The sequence below is a fragment of the Pavona decussata genome, unplaced genomic scaffold, assembly GCF_977016875.1.
Source record: "Pavona decussata unplaced genomic scaffold, jaPavDecu1.1 SCAFFOLD_344, whole genome shotgun sequence".
NCBI classification, from domain to species: domain Eukaryota; kingdom Metazoa; phylum Cnidaria; class Anthozoa; order Scleractinia; family Agariciidae; genus Pavona; species Pavona decussata.
In genome coordinates, this window is record NW_028145729.1 from 10,490 (window position 1) to 22,610 (window position 12,121).

The following is a 12,121-nucleotide window of genomic DNA, read 5'->3' on the forward strand; positions in this document are numbered from 1 at the left end:
AGTTGTTTCATCTACGAAAAGACTTAGTCCAGCCAGCTGTAATAATGCAAAATAAGAACTCTTCTTCTGTAGACGCCGGACACTCAGGTACAAAGAAATATAAGTTTATAATTTGCTGAAACTGCATAGAATGATACTTGTCAGCTCGGGCACGTAGGGCCAGCTGTGGTGCCGCAGTTTGAAACGTGTGGTAGAGAGATTCACCCTGAATTTATTCATTATTTTCTCCCTCGCTAAGATGTTTTCATATTTCGTTCGTGGTTTTCGATGTTTGGCATTTTTTGAACTCTCTACCGGGTCTGTTCACTGTGCCCCTGACGAGATTGACAGACCTTCTGAGCAGACGTAGCTTTATTTTGCTTTAGTCACTCTATGCTGTTTCTTAATTATTTTTTTGGTGAGCTCACTAAAATACGTGCATTAAGTTTTTAATAATTACTTAACATTAAGTAATAACTGAACAAAAGCTCGTCGTTTCTCACTCGTTCCGAGAAGATAAGCATTTTAAGTTTGAATTAAAATATCAGAAAATCGATGCATATAAACACCTATGACTATAAACAAAAGAGCTGTCCACTCGGTCGTTCAGCTGTTCATCTCGTTTCGCGGGTTCGTTCACTCGGTGTTTCGTTCGTGCGTTTTTACCGGCGAGCGCTCGGTGGACCGTTTGTTCGTTAGCTCGATCATTCGGCCATCCGTTCGCCCGTTTGGATGTTCGTTCGCTCGGGCTTCCGTTTGTTCGTTCGTTTGCGTTTCTGGTTTGTTCAGTTGTTCCTCCGCTTGCCCAGTTCTTTTTGCTATCCATGGGCATAAACATGTTATAAAGAATAAAGTTAAACCATTTAAAAGCTGTATGAAAACATTACGAAGAAGCCCTCAATTCAAAAAACAACCGTGTAATTGGCATTTGGTGCTGTTCTTTCGGTCGTGCGGTCATATCTAATGTCTATATGTACAGAGGACTGAAAATTAAAACTCTAATAAGAGATACACACTAATAGCCCTTTTCAAACTAATTATAACCGTGCAATTGGCTTCTTATGCTGATCTTTCGGTTATGGGGCTGGGTCGACTTTCGGTCATGTGGTTTGTTCATTTCGGCTGGTATACATGGGTTTTTTTTTTGTCTGATTATTCGGTTAGTCTCTCAATGGCCCTATTGGTTTCAGCCTTATGTTCACTCCTCTTTCCGTCTGTCTGTCCCTTCCCATATAAATCCGTATGGTTCAGTTATTTTCACTAGTGCTACTAGTGACACGGTTTTTTACAAACAAATTAACTTCTTATATGGGCTTAATCCTAAAGTTTAAAAGCTATATTTAAACATCAGAAGTTTTCCCTTCGTGTTTTAATATTAAAGCTGCAATGCTATAGAGAGAGACTTCATCTCTCTCCTCTGATCTGGCACACAAAGACGGAGATTACATACTGTATTTCGGTGGAGCGCGTTACAGTGCGTCCGACCTCGACGGAAGCTAGTGCCAGTCCCGTATGTGTGTACCGTAGTTTGTACCCCTTCTGAAAAGTGATTTGAGGGGTAATTGAACCGGTACGAAGTGGCATTTGTGGGTGGAATGTGAAAGAACGTAGGCACGGGTTGCGAAATGTTCTCACGTGTCTGCATTCTCCTGCCAAAATAAAGTTCCTCACAACATGGAATCATAGTTAATAAAAGGCAATGATGGAATTAAAATGGTAGAAAATTTTCTGATTGTAAAATAGAATTGCTAATTACAAAGTTCAATTTGAAATGTCATTTTTTTCTTTTTGGAGGGAAATGCGTCGTTTGAATCGATGGCATGGGACAGTTTTTAATTTAAAAAACGATAAAGAGAAGAAGATTGGTCGTGCATGACGGAACATACCAGGCTACAGCTGGAAACAGATGCATGATTCTCAGCAAGTAGCAACATTTGTTCCTTATTTTTAAAGTCTAAAAAGGACGGCAACGTTGAAGAAACAGTTTTGATTTTTTTTATGTTTAAACCGATACTGAAGATATATGTCGTCTTTATTGCAAATTTCAGAGTATGAAATACTAATTACATACTTAACTTCAAAAAATGTCACTTTTTCTTTTTGGTTAGGACATATGTCGATTTAAAAGAGAGACAGAAAGAAGAAAATTAGTAGTACTCGACGCACAAACTTACAGCTGGAAACAGACGCTATGATTCTTGACAGGTATAAACATTTATTAACTTAAAGTTACGTTTTAAACTATGCTAAAGATAAAGGACCTTTAAAATGCCGTATTCGTCTCAAAATGAGCATTAATTTTTAAAAATTTCGTATAAAAACAATGTAAATAATTTGGTTCTTTTGCCTTCAAGGCATTTTTTGCTTTGGTTGATAAACTTATCAGAATGTGGCTAATTGTGGCAAATAATACTCAATAAGTCCGTGTTGTGACATCAAATGGAGTTACGGCGGAAGACATAATTAAAACTGATTATAGAACTGTTTTTTTTTTTTTTTTTTTTTTAATGTAAAGAACCAAATATCTACAGCGTGTATAATGATTTCTCGTTTAAAGATGCTTCCATGTATATTTTAAGGAAATCCGCTTTACGTTTAATACAAATATTGGGTCAGAGTCTGCCCTGTGCACACAAGTCATACAAGATGTTAAAATGGTTTTGGAATTACTTAAACAGTTTCCAAGAACAGGTCTTTCTCTGATAAGTGTTGTATTTTGCAAGAAGTCAGTGATGATCTGTAACAGTAGGGACTGCGAACGTTGGTACCCACAACAAAGTCGTCTATTTATCTTTTGTTGCTATACCTTAGTCTGTAATCCTGTTGTGTGGCTGGTGAAATCAAAATGGAAAGATGCAATTGTTTTCGGTTTTGCATGACTTAAAGATGGATGGACGACTAAAGTGTGGGTCCAAACGTTAGCAGTCCCAACTATTACAGATCATCGCTGACTTCTTGCAAAATACAACACTTGGTTACAAGTACAAGATATTCGTAAACGCAGAACAGAATATAGGTATTTATTTTCACTTACAATGGGCGAAGACTCTTTTCTTAAATTCCTAGAAATGGAGAACTTTACTAGGAAAGGAAAAGGGACAGACAATCAAGAGAGCACAGTTTTTCAGAGCATCGCTGTATTTTTTGCAGCTGTGAACATTTTTGTTTCCTTCACCGCATCTCTGTGTAATATCCTGATCCTGGTTGCACTCCATAAAGTGTCTTCTGTTCATTCTCCAACAAACCTACTGTTCGATGTCTGGCAGTCACTGATGTTTGCGTCGGTCTTATTGTGCAACCCCTTTATATCATCAGTGACGTATTGGCTGCTACGATTATTATAAGCTCAAGCATAAGGCACTACCTTATAGAAATACAAAATGCTTCAGCTTTCGCTTTGTGTGGAATATCTGCCCTCACATCGACCGCCATAAGTGTAGACAGATTCCTTGCCTTAAAAATGGGCGTAAGATACAGACAAGTGATAACTTTAAGGCGCGTTTGTGTAGTTATAACATGTTTTTGGTTTATTGGTATCTCGTGTGGGCTTTTGCTTTGGTTTTGGAGTGTTCACACGCTAACATTTTAGCCATCATCCTTGCCGTACTTTCTGTAGTCATCTCTGTCTTCTTTTACACAAAAATCTATCTCAGACTACAACAACATCAAACTCAAGTTGAACATTTTCACCAAGGACAACCCGACAATGAAAACAATTCCTTAATCATAACCCAGTACAAGAAGACTGTCTACAGCATAGCGTGGGTACAGCTTGCAATGGTTGTATGCTTTGTTCCGTTTATAATTTCTACTAAAATCAAATGATTAAAGGATGGTGGGGTGTGACAGCAGAAATCGTTTGGGCATTTGCAATAACACTCGTTTACTTAAACTCGTCTCTAAACCCAATTTTTTACTGCTGGAGGATAAGAGAAGTCAGAAAAGCAGTAAAAGACACAGTTAGACATCTCTGCTGTTTGTTGAGTTAGGCTAGCATTATTACTGTCGACTGATGTGTAGATTGCAAAATAGCCAGTTTCCCGATAATTCATTGGATGTCAAGTTATAGAAATTATGGACGACACAGCTCTAACAAGTGGATAAAAACTTAAGTTGCATGGCCTTTTTGACCTGTAGCCGTTGAAAACGGTCATAAAAATAATTTGTTGTAACATTAATTTTGTTATCTGTAGGTTTAAAGTCAAACTTCAAAGCATCTCCATGCAAAATATAACCCAATTGTAAATAAATGATGTAGACCGTAACACCTCTTATAAAAAAATGCATGCTTTTCTCCACGAAAGCCCCTTAAAATAATTAGAATGCGGCGAAGCATATTGTGGCATAAAATACACATTGTAATTACCCGGAATATATAAAAGCGGAACACGTCGATTAATATAAAAATACGAATAAATTCATGATTTAAATCATTCGATCAGATACGCGTTTAATGGTTTTTTTGTTAAAGTTGCTTCATGTGTTTTCTTAGCCAACCGTTCTTACGTTGGAGACAAAAAAAAAAATTGGATCAGAGGCGGGTAACGGGCAACGGGTAATCCCGAGCGGGCATCTTGCCCGCTGGGGTAGCCAATCACAGCGCAGGATTTGGGTCATCTTGCCTGCTCGCGGATCCGGCCATATAATAACTGTCGTTGACGCAGCCCAACCAAGTTGTAAAGAAAATCACACAGTCTAATCAGTCAAATTATTTTTTTTCGTTTACGTGCTTTTAATGTCATCCTTCTTTTAATTAGCTTACACTAGTAAAATCCTTAATTTAATCTTAAAGGGTCTTCACCGCTAATCGTGCTTAGTGCCCGATAGCAAACTAATTCCTCTTTATGTTCAGTGCTTAATGACATCACCTGTAAAAGAATGAAAAATGTAATATTACTTTTACTCTCACTTTTTTTCTATGAATTGCTTTTCATTGCAGCTATAGATTCATTCATTCACCATAGCTGTTGTTTAGTTTGTTGACTATTTTATCATGTAGCTGTTTTTATCGTTGTTCATACCTACTTTTTTTCTTGTTTTCTTATTGTAATTTTAAAATTGTTTTAGCTTTAATTTAGTGATTAGTTGCTATATATAATATGATTTTCCAAAAGGTGGTTACAGGAATTGAGCATATTTCAAGACTTCATAGGCTGAACGAATATGCTAGTCATTAACAAGACTTCAATTACGATTCATCACAACAAAGTAAGGCCAGAGAATACTGTGCAAGGGTAAAGAGAATCTTTTCTTTGCAATTAGACAATTGACACCTGAGTGAAATCAAACATGACCTGTGATCCGACAAAACAACTGTATCATTTGGCAATTATTAACGGCGCCAAAGCATCTTAAATCTCACCCCAAAACCAGGTCTCTTAGCGCTCAAGTCTAAATTTCTACAGCAGAATCGGCTTCATCGGAGCAAGGACAGCGTTTTAAATTGAATTTTCCTCTTAATTCTAGATTTCATCGTGAAACGCGAATGACGCCGATCGAACATCTGGAGATCGTTTATCACACTCGAGCCGGAAATCGGACCACAAATCGCACTTCTCGAGGAGGGGGAGGAGAAAAATAATTTTTTTCCACCAACGTCTACTAATGTCCCTGGTAATCTATGTACTTGTTGATGTAAAATTCAATGAAAAATGCTTTAAAAAAATTAAAAAAGGGATATCTTAAGAAAAGTTAACAACAACTTCAATTTCTGTAGTCACCAAAAGCCCTCTTCAAAGAGTGTCAATAAAGTTTGTATTGTGTTGTATTGTATTTCGGAACTTCGCTAGCAAGTCCTAGTAATAACTAGCCGCCCAACGAGTGAATAGGGATCTTAAGCAACGTCGACGGCAACGGAAACGTAAACATCACCCGAAAATATATCTTTATTTCTTTTTTGTTACTTTGAGATTATTTCAACTCGCTCAACTTATACAGACAAGGCGAACTATCCAGGAACCAAATTGGTAGGAGTGGAGTTCAAGTTAAGAAAGAAAATAAAAAATTTACCGTTGTGCGTTCACGTTCTCCACCAAACCTTAAATGTTTTCATTTCACGTTGTTGTTTTGCAGAGGACGGCAAAGAAATGTACCAAAATGTAAAACGCACGTGCAGAGCGATTGTTTTTCCTCATTAAACCTATTGTTTTGCGGCGTTCTTGTTGCCGTCGTCGTCGTCGTCGTTGGTTAAGCTCCCTAAATTAGCACGAAGACACGTGCCTATTCCCGTTTTTCATGAGGTGCAACTTGTGAATTAGGGTCGACGCAGGTTCGACGTTTGCTTTCACGCTGGAATTAAGTCGACTCTTTGTCAAACCTATTTTTAATAAATTCGACGCGACTTAGATTCGATGTTTTCCCTTGGCCTAGGCTGCATATTTAAAGTCTGTGACACTTACTTGCCACCGCAACCATGGGGAGGGGGGCGCAGGAAGCAAGGATTAAAAAGAGGAGAACGTTTGTCATTGCCTTCCCCCAACTCCTTCGTAGCATCTTGCAGGTAAGGGAGATCTTGAGGAAAGTTAGAAGACTTTTCTCGATCAAATAGTTGCACATCAGCATCCTTTCCAAAGTCGTGATTTCGAGCCCGGACTACACATGTATAACAAAAAAACATGTAGATTTATCAGTATTTTACAAATACAAACTGATCCATCTGATTTCTTTTCACTAATGTCCGTTCCGAAGTTTATAAAGGAGCTGGACCCTAGTTTGCACGTTGTTTAAATTGCTTCACACGAGGAAATTAACAGAAAACCATCACCAGAAAGATCATAGAAAAAATTAGTAAGTTTACCAAGTTTGGTTATGCTTCATTGCGTTTTGACCAGACTGTTACTTGTCAAAGGTCGCCCAAAATCCACATAAATGTCTCTAATTCTGAGATGGCGTTCCCCAAATCCATACAAAGTCTCTAATTTTTCCGACTTGAAAGCCTCCTACATGTTTGAAATCGAAAGACAGAAACTCTGACTAATTTTAATGCAATCTTTTTTGTGATGGACTCCAATTTCTAATTAAATGAAAATTTAAAAACTCATTCCCAGTCTCCATTTGAAATTCGGAACGGGCAATTACAGTGACTTTCTTCCATGCATTGTTCCCTGTGTTAAGTGCTATGCACACTGTAAATTTTATCAGCAACATGGCGCATGTGTTTCAACTCAGAAAACAAATGTTTTATAAAATGTTATTCACTTATAAAGTTAGAGGTTTTGGAAGCAAAATTCACCCTCTAAAATCTAAAGCACTGGATCATATTGGACTCTTTCTCTTTTTCAATTGACATGAATACACTCATTTGGAAGACTAAAGAGGGGAGTCCTGCTTTGAAAGGGGCAGGGGGGGTCGCCCCTGGATCCTCTCTTACAATTGGTCATGATCACTGTAGATGACTCTACTCATTCTTTGCATTTTCTGTATTTTATAATACCTACCTTTACGATAAGATCGTGCAGTGGTGGACACAATCAGAAAAGCAACAATAACAAGGAAAATGGCCTTCATGGTGAATCGATGAACAGTTGACGATCAACACGAATCTAGAAAGACAAATTTCGAGCCAAATTATGCAACGATTAGGATTAGACTTGGTTTAGTAGAAAATAATTTATTTTGCTTTAGAATTAACGTATAACTTATATTTACACGGGTTTTGTTTTCCTAGGAATTATTTGAAAAGTATAACTAAAGAATATGCACAACGTCTCTCTGTTCATCGATACTGTGAACAATTATGGGACTGTCGTAGTGTCGTCGAAGTGACTAGATAATTTATCATCAATGTTATCCTTGCATTTTATACATGTGTCAGACGTCTTGAGACAAGCTCCAAAAACTACTTGACAATGATCTTGAAATTGAACAGGTGTTTTCTTTCGGTAAAATCTGTCATTGCATTTGAGTTTGTTTGTTTGGTTTTGTTTTTTGTTTTTTTTAAGAATGGGAGAATAAAACAAGAGACGCACTAAAAGGGCGCGTGAAGTGAACTGATGGGTCTGCTCCCAGTTTGAACTGGTTTTACGCTACTATGTCAACTTTGGAGACCTTAACTGTTTCAATATCACAAGCATTTAAATTAAACCCCCCAAAAGATCCACATCCTTCTTTTATTTTGTTTAATATTGAAAAATAAAGATCGATGCAGAAAAGTACTGATAAGTTGACCTTGTAACTGAGTGGTAAATATGCACCGAAGCCTTCAGACACAGAGCGCATTATTTCACTCGCCACAATTCCGGATATTCTTACATCAGTTCAGGAATAACAGAATTCGCAGAATATCAGTTCCCAGAAAAAACGCAATTTCGTCAATTCCCCTTTACCTAAAAACCTTCTCAAAAGAAAGCAGTGATTCCTCTTGTTCTAAACTAAACTGTATTCAACGAGTTCATTCATGTTCTGTTCATTCCAAAAAACGAATTTGTCCGAAAAAAATGAGAAAATAAAGGAAAATTGTGTGTACTCCAATTTCGGAATATTCACGGCTTTAATTAAGCAACTTGAATAGATCTTTCAAAGTGATTTTACCCAGAGTGGGTATGACTCGGGGCTTTTGATGCCGTGTAATCAAAATCATCCTCAATTGGAAATACGTTCCCTCAGCTTATGCCTACACTACGCCGGATAGCTCTTGTACCTGCACCAAAACATATCGGATAGCGCTTTCCTTTACACACAAAACGCCCGGTCGATTTGGGATCGAGTTTTGAACCGGAGCGATGCTGCGCTTCTTTGGTCTTGAAATTGAATGATCACATCATATCGGATAGGTTTTCGTGACATTTTCTTTAGTAGTATGAACAGAGAATCGAACCGAAATCGAAGTCAACAACGAGGAGCGAGGTTTGGATTCCAATAGAAAGATGACGGCGGTTTCTGGGCCACTTCTGTTCACAAAAGGTCGGTGTAGTTTTTACAACGCCATAAAATGCTACCCAGCATAGTTTAGACATAGTCTTACTCGTGAAGACTTGCAAAATACTAATCAAAAGGAGGATTTGGGTGTGACTTGGCGGCTAATATGATTTCAATTACCCAGATTCTCGACATCAGAATGAAACGTTTGGTACAAAAATCGAACGAAAGGGAAACGGCTATAAAACGTGAGCCTAACTAAACCGGCGGTAATCAGTCTTCTTCTTTCGATTCCATAATATGTAAAATTCACTTGCATAAAAATAACGTGTCTTAACAGAGACTCAACCACATGGACATCCAAACCAATTGGTATTCGATGAGTGGGCGTTGTAAACGGTCAAAGGTGTATATCAGATATTCCAAACGATTCCGCGTGCAGCAAGTTTCTGAAAAGGGCATTACCACCTCGTGTAAGAACAAGCCACAAAAAGGAAAGTACTGGGATTTCCGATTAAACTTTGTTCTCGCAATTTCATGGTTGAAGATATCTCGTATTCAGCGACTAAGATTCTCGAAAATTGCGCTTTCTTCCAGAACTTAAAAGTGATTTCACTAATGGTTGCTTCTTACAAATTCATACATGTACAAGAATTAGACTTTTTTGTTCTCATATCACACCTATGTGCTTTGATGTCCGCCTTTTTAAAATGACTTTTTATGAGTCAATGCTGAAATTGTTCGGTCATCAACACCTTTAATCCCATCCAGCGCTTAGATATCATGCGTTAATGATGAATTGAATCAATATAGATTCATTTGTTGCTTCGCTTCCCAAAGCTTTTCGGGCGCTTTCTTTAAAAGCAGACAAGAAAGCTGAAAAAGTTTACCGCAAGGTACCTCACATGGGTGGAAGCAGCTTACCTATACGAGGGACGATCGTCCTTTCAGTCCTCTAACGCTCCGTTCACAAGTGACTTGTTTTCCGTATGTTTTTGTTGAAGATGTTTGGATCACAATAGCGAATGAGCGCTGAAAAGTTACTTTCGATCACACGTTGCCTTACATGTATTTGACTAAATAACTTCTGCTAGCTATCGAGATAATGCATTTTTCCCAAGCGACGCTGTTCTTCGAAAGATTAACTCTCTAAGGATGAGGGAAGAGTAATATAATTGCAACTCAACAAACTAGTTCACAACAGCCCTTACCTTTCACTTGGTGTAGCTTCTTAGTAGTTCTCCAACGTTTAGTTGTTCACTTGTCTCAACTTATCTTTATAAAGGCTTGCTTTATTGCGCCATCGATTCAATCATTTACTCTTATCGGTAATTTTATGCATACATTTTATTGGTTGAAAGTAAGCGAAAACCATTACCTCAAAAACCTACCGACGATTCGAGAAATACAGCCGATAAAGGAAAGCGCCGTGATAAACAAATTAAAGTTGTCTATAAAACCGACAATGCAGACACTGTCTGTCGATAGCTCCACATAAACTTAAGAACTAAAGCACATATAAAACTGTTTTGCAACTGTAAGTATATTGAATTGTGAGCATTGTACGTATTGTTAGTTGCAAATGTAGCATGTACCGTATATATATATTGTTAGAACAGTAATCATTGTAAGTATTGTAAATAGGGTTTGTTTTGTATATATCATATTATGTGTTATATGTGGTTAATAAAAATGGCTTTATTTAAGAAATAAAAGAAACAGTACTTTGATGGGCTTTGTCAGCACAAAGTGTTGAATATGGAAGACTATAAAAGCTGTTCTTTAAAAGTTTATATATCAAAATAAAAAGAGATTGTGGACATAAAATGATGTTTGTAGACATAAGAAAATGGCTCCAGTTTAAGTCGTATTTACAAGCATGCACGCTAAGCGGCTGTCACCTTGTTTATAAGAAAAATTTCCTTTTAGTTTGAAATACGTTTTAAAGGGGGAAAATAGTCAGATAAAAAACCTTTACAAATTATCGGCTGGATCTTTGAGACAGCATAGTGGCTACCGTTTCCGAAAATTAAGTAATGGTGAAGAAAAATATTGTTTTAAAAAGTCCCTGGTTAACCTTGTAAGCTTTCATCTCGTCTCTCGATTCACATCAACTGTAAAGAACTAACGAAACTAACACAACATCCAAATAAAGATGCAAACGAGGCTACGCACGCATAAATTAGAAAGCGCGAGAAAAGCAATATGCATACATTATAAATATAGAAGACGGTCCAATAAAATACATCAAAGGGATCAAACATGGCGCCCTGCGAGAACACTTAAAAGGTTGTCTCCTATGTATTCCATGCACGTCTCCTTTAGTTGCCTTAGTTTAGTTGCCTTTTAAATTCGTATTTGTGTCAGCTATAAACTGCTCAGATAGCTAAAAACTTAAGCCTCAGAACGTTTTAGGAAACGATATATTATTTCCCGAGTTAAAGTAGATTTTGCTGACAGAACAGAAAAATGTTGTTAATGGAACGCGACTCTCATCAGCTACCCATTCTCAGTGAACGATTCACGGGCGTTGTTACCAGTGGAGTTACTCTCTGGCCAAGCTTCCAAGGTCATCAAATTTAACTCTGAGTTAAAATGGCTCCAGCTTAAGTCGTATTTACGAGCATGCATGCTAAGCGGCTGTCACCTTGTTTATAAGATTAATTTCCTTTTAGTTTGAAATACGTTTTAAAGGGGGAAAATAGTCAAATAAAAAACCTTTACAAATTATCGGCTGGATCTTTGAAACAGCATAGTGGCTACCTTTTCCGAAATTTAAGTAATGGTGAAGAAAAATATTGTTTTAAAAAGTCCCTGGTTAACCCTGTAAGCTTTCATCTCGTCTCTCGATTCACATCAACTGTAAAGAACTAACAGAACTAACACAACATCCAAAGATGCAAACGAGGCTACACACGCATAAATTAGAAAGGGCGAGAAAAGCAATATGCATACATTACAAATATACAAGACGGTCCAATAAAATACATTAAACGGATCAAACATGGCGCCCAGCGAGAACACTTAAGAGGTTGTCTGCTATGTTTTCCATTCACTTCGTTTAGCTGCCTTTTAAATTTGTATTTGTGTCAGCTATAAACTGCTCAGATAGCTAAAAACTTAAGCCTCAGAACGTTTTAGGAAACGGAATATTATTTCCCGAGTTAAAGTCGATTTTTCTGACAGAACAGAAAAATATTGTTAATGGAACGCGACTCTTATCAGCTACTCATTCTCATTGAGCGATTCACGGGCGTTGTTATCAGTGGAGTTACTCTCTAGCAAG

General features: G+C 37.5%; 1 long non-coding RNA gene across 1 annotated transcript; it reads right to left on the reverse strand.

Annotated features, from left to right (window-relative positions):
- Window positions 1–4,687: 4,687 nt before the first annotated feature.
- Window positions 4,688–10,158, reverse strand: LOC146453193 (uncharacterized). The gene is made up of 4 exons (XR_014859549.1): window positions 10,047–10,158; window positions 7,416–7,520; window positions 6,378–6,570; window positions 4,688–4,847 (listed from the first exon to the last, which is right to left on the reverse strand). It is a non-coding gene; the product is annotated as an uncharacterized LOC146453193 (long non-coding RNA).
- Between the last annotated feature and the right edge of the window lie 1,963 nt (window positions 10,159–12,121).